General features: G+C 49.5%; 1 protein-coding gene across 1 annotated transcript in view; it reads right to left on the bottom strand.

Moving 5' to 3' along the window:
* The window catches only part of hdlbpa (high density lipoprotein binding protein a), a 112,687-nt gene extending 109,458 nt beyond the window's left edge, over positions 1–3,229 (bottom strand). The window contains exon 1 of the mRNA XM_068041781.1: positions 3,140–3,229. The gene's annotated coding sequence lies outside the window, so the exon portion shown is untranslated. The remainder of the gene's footprint in view (positions 1–3,139) is intronic.
* Positions 3,230–4,240: the final 1,011 nt, after the last annotated feature.

Below are 4,240 nucleotides of genomic sequence, written 5' to 3'. Positions count from 1 at the left end.
TCACTCTGCCCCCCTCCCCTTTGCCCCCATCTCACTCTGCCCCCCCTTTCTCTCTCTCTGCCCCCCCCTTTGCCCCATCTCTCTCTCTCTCTCCCCCTCCGTCTCTCCCCCTCCCCAGTCTCTCCCCTCCCCCCTCCTCCCCCACCCCCGTCTCTCCCCTCCCCTCCCCCGTCTCTCCCCCTCCCTCCCCCTCCCGTCTCTCCCCTCCCCCCCTTCCACCCTCCACACCCCCTCCCCTCCCCCCTTCCCCTCCACCCCTCCTCTCTCCACCCCCTACCCCCTCCCTCCTTCTTCCTCCCTCCCTTCTACCCTCCCTCCCTCTCCCTTCTAACCCCCCTCCCCTTCTACCTCCCCCCCCTCTCCCCTTCTACCCCCCCTCCCTTCTAACCCCCCTCCCCCTTCTACCTCCCCCCCTCCCCCTTCTACCCCCCCCTCCCTCCCTCTTCTACCCCCCCTCCCCTTCCCCTTCTACCCCCCCTCCCCTTCCCCTTCTCTCTCCCCTCTCCCCCGCCTCCCACCCCCCCCTCCCTCCCCTTCCCCCCGCCTCCCCTCACTCCCTCCCGCCCGTTGCAGAGAGCAGGAATGTTCAGTCGATGGTTGATCAGGTTTTTTTTCTTCCATCTCTAGTCAGTTTCACACCTTTTCGATCCCGACATCAGGAACAGCAGTTTCTGAACTTCGAACAGTTTCGGAGTTTTCCGGCAGGCTTTTATAAACCCCCGAATCTGATCGAAGTTCAGAAACTGCTGTTCGGATTTCAGGATGTGTCAGCTGTCGCTATCTTTTTTTAAAATCTGGTCTGACAATGCGGAATTTCTCATAATAAAAACAAAATACTGCAGATGCTGGAAATCTGAACTAAAAATAATAAATGCTGAAAATACTCAGCAGCTGTGGAGAGGGGGTCAGTGACCTGAAATGTTAACTCTGCTGTCTTCTCTCCACAGATACTGCCAGACCTACTGAGTATTTCCAGTATTTCTTGCGGAATTTCTCACATGCAGTCACGGACCCCGGGCGAGGATGAGGAACGGCCGCCGGGTACAGTTTACACCCGCGGGCCGGATACTAGATAACCCTGGGTTAGATGAAGCAAGGTGGGAGGACGATGTTTCTGCAACGGTTAATTCTATGTTCACAGAAGACATTAAGACGAGAAAGGAAGCACAGTGTCGGATTTAGTGAAACATAAGTTTTTGAAGCAACTTCTGCAACATTTGCAACGTGAAGAAAAGATTGCTGAACACTTGCATGAAGATGCCTTAAGAATTGGAGTCTACAGTTCCGTTATTAGTTGGCTACAAGCTAGTGTTTACCATGAAAATGTGTCAGGCTGCTGTAGACAAATGGCCCATCTGCCTTTCTGGACATGTCAGACAAGTTACGGAAGAAACATTGCAACATTCTGCAATTCCCATTTCAGAAAGCTACATCCACGGGTGTTTTCTTTCTGCCAAATCCTTTCAATGAACACCAACTATCACATCTGGACCATAAAGAGCGAAAGGTGAAATGGTGCAAAGGCTAGCATGCAAGACACACTGTACACAAGAGTGTTCCCTTCATCATTCATGCTGGTGGGTCTAATAAATGTGAAAACGGGGCAAAAACAAAACTGAAATATACTATTAACTCAAATAATGTTCTGCAATATTAATAAACCTAGCAGTGATCAACTGATGAAGCTCCTGTACTGTGATATCTGAACTCAGTTTTTAAAAATCTGCACCAATGGTTAAGCACAATTATTGTACTCAAACTCCAGTGGTAAGACTTCTATGGGGAGTGGGGGAGGAGGAGGGGAGGTAAATGAGTATGAACGCCGCAAATGAAAGTTCAATAACATTAGTCAAAAAACAGGCCATCAACTTTTTGTATACTCGCCCTTCTCTAAAAAGGTACATCAGCTGATTCACGTGAAATCTGAACAAAAAATGCATTGTGGGTCCCACGTGTACATTATATTGGTGACTAAGTGAATCCAGATCTTGTAAGTAACTTGAAGTTAGAAGCAAATACAAGGTTAACCCCTCCCCCACACCCCCAACATTGCAGAAAAGTGGAACGTTGTGTTAAAACTGTTAACTTGATTGCTGACTACACCATAACATCCTACTCGATTAAAAAAGCAATGGATAGACTATGGGTTATACTGCCAACTCAGCAACTCGTGGCTTATTTAATTAATTGTTTTACACAAGACAACATGTACTACAATCAACGACAGGCAAAGCTTACATTAAAAAAAGGGAACTTAAGGCAAAAAAAAGACAGATCTTCTTTTCAGAGACCCCGACCCAAAAAAGGACCGCATAAGAACTTCAGAAAAGTGACAACGTCACCATACAAATAGATACAGGGCGAAAGATTAAAAAAGAGACAAAATGCCCCAAAATATGGACGATTCTGAAAAACCGATATCGTAAAGAGAACAGACGGATGTCGCATACTGTGGGGCAAGGGCCTTATTTGCGGTTGAGAGTTTGCTCAGCTGCTGATATTCCAGACCTGCTCTGGGTTATTCCACGTAGCCAACTCCATTACATAATCACCTTTGTTTCTTCAGTAAGGCAAGCCAAGTAGCTCCTGCACTCCTATTTTTAAAAACTACTCAAACTGCAAGACTGCCACCCGCGGGACCTGGGCATCTCAGTCTCACATTTTGATCATTAAATCTTTTTGGGGTCAAAAAAAAAACTTTGTGCAAAAACTTTGGAAGCAACTTCTGCAGGAGTTTGTGCGCTTGCGCAGTACTGACACGTAGCGCCTGTCCCAGCGGCGCTCGCGCATGGAGGAAACTGGCGGCCACTCGGCCTCGGGGGCCGCCCCAAAGCAGCCGAACCCCCGGCGGGCAGCCCCAACACCGCCAACTCGGGGCCTCCCACAACAGCCCCGCAGCAAATACCTCCTCACCAACCCAGACACTCGGCCACAGCCAATGCCAGCCGAGGGCTGCAGCCGGCGCCGCCATGAGAGCTCTGCAGGCCGGGCTGAGGGAGCGCGGCCCCGGGGCCCTGCCGACTCTCCATCCCTCATATCCGGCTGGTTGAGGGCGAGTAGATGGAAAGAATGAAGAGCAGAGCTATCTCGGTCCCCCAGCCTGGGCATGACCCAAGCCTAGGCCCCCCCCGTTACTCACTCGGTGGTGGTGTCCTTGCAGCTCTCTCTGGTGGAGAAGCTCCTGAACTCCAGTGTGAGCCACGGCGCGAGCGGCCGTTTATAACCGGGCTCCGGCCCAATCAGTAGCCGATACGTCAGAGCAGAAGGCGGGGTCTAAGTGAAGGGGAAGGTATTTCTGTTTGCAACATGACTATCAATCAATTATGGCATTACTTTTGCTTTTTACTAATAGAATTATCTAGTTCCTATTTTTTCCCCCCGTTAGCTTTTTGGCTGCTGGCCGCCGTTAGTTTCATGTCTAAAGGGATCCATGACTCCTGCGACCTTTCTGCCAATTAACCCTTTGACGTCCCATACAAAACATCTTCCGGACCATTTTGTTCTTATGCCCCCACGGTGGGAAAGAGACGGTCGCCCACCTCCTCCTGGAATGTGTCTTTGCAAAGCAGGTGTGGAAAGAGATGCAGTGGTTTTTGTCGAGGTTCAGCCCAAGCAGCTCTGTAACACAGGAGTCTGTGCTCTACGGGCTGTTCCCAGGGCCACACACCGAGACAAACATCAACTGCTGCTGGAGGACTATTAATTCGGTGAAAGACACCCTTTGGGCTGCCCAAAACTTGCTGGTCTTCCAGCGCAGAGTTGTCCACGACCGAATGTTACAGACTGGCACATTCCAAGGTCCAGGACTACGTGCTGAGGGACGCACTAAAGCTTGGGGCAGCCGCAGCAAAGGCTCAATGGGGAAAGACCACTGTGTAAGGTCCCCCCACCAAGCTGAACTGAGGGGCTGGATCCATAGGAAACCCCTCGAACTGCATTGGCAAATTTTCATTCGCTGTAAAATGTAAAAATGAATCTGGCACGACAAATGGAAGGGTTGTGAGGCAACTCATGATTGTATTGAAGGAAACTGATCTCCCTTGCAATGTTTGTAATTTTTGACTTGGTGCTGTTTGAAACTGTTTGGTAATGTATTTTTTTTATATACAGATTTTTATGAATAAAGTATATTTTGGAAAGAAAATAAAAATATTTTGTTCTTATCTGCACCCAAGTGGCCCACGTCCACCAGTACATGAGACATTCTGTGCTTTGTGGGCACCACAGGACACAAAATGCA

This window comes from Heterodontus francisci, chromosome 11, assembly GCF_036365525.1.
Source record: "Heterodontus francisci isolate sHetFra1 chromosome 11, sHetFra1.hap1, whole genome shotgun sequence".
Lineage (NCBI taxonomy): Eukaryota > Metazoa > Chordata > Chondrichthyes > Heterodontiformes > Heterodontidae > Heterodontus > Heterodontus francisci.
The sequence above is the reverse complement of the archived record's forward strand: the minus strand, read 5'-3'. Positions and strand labels throughout refer to the sequence as shown.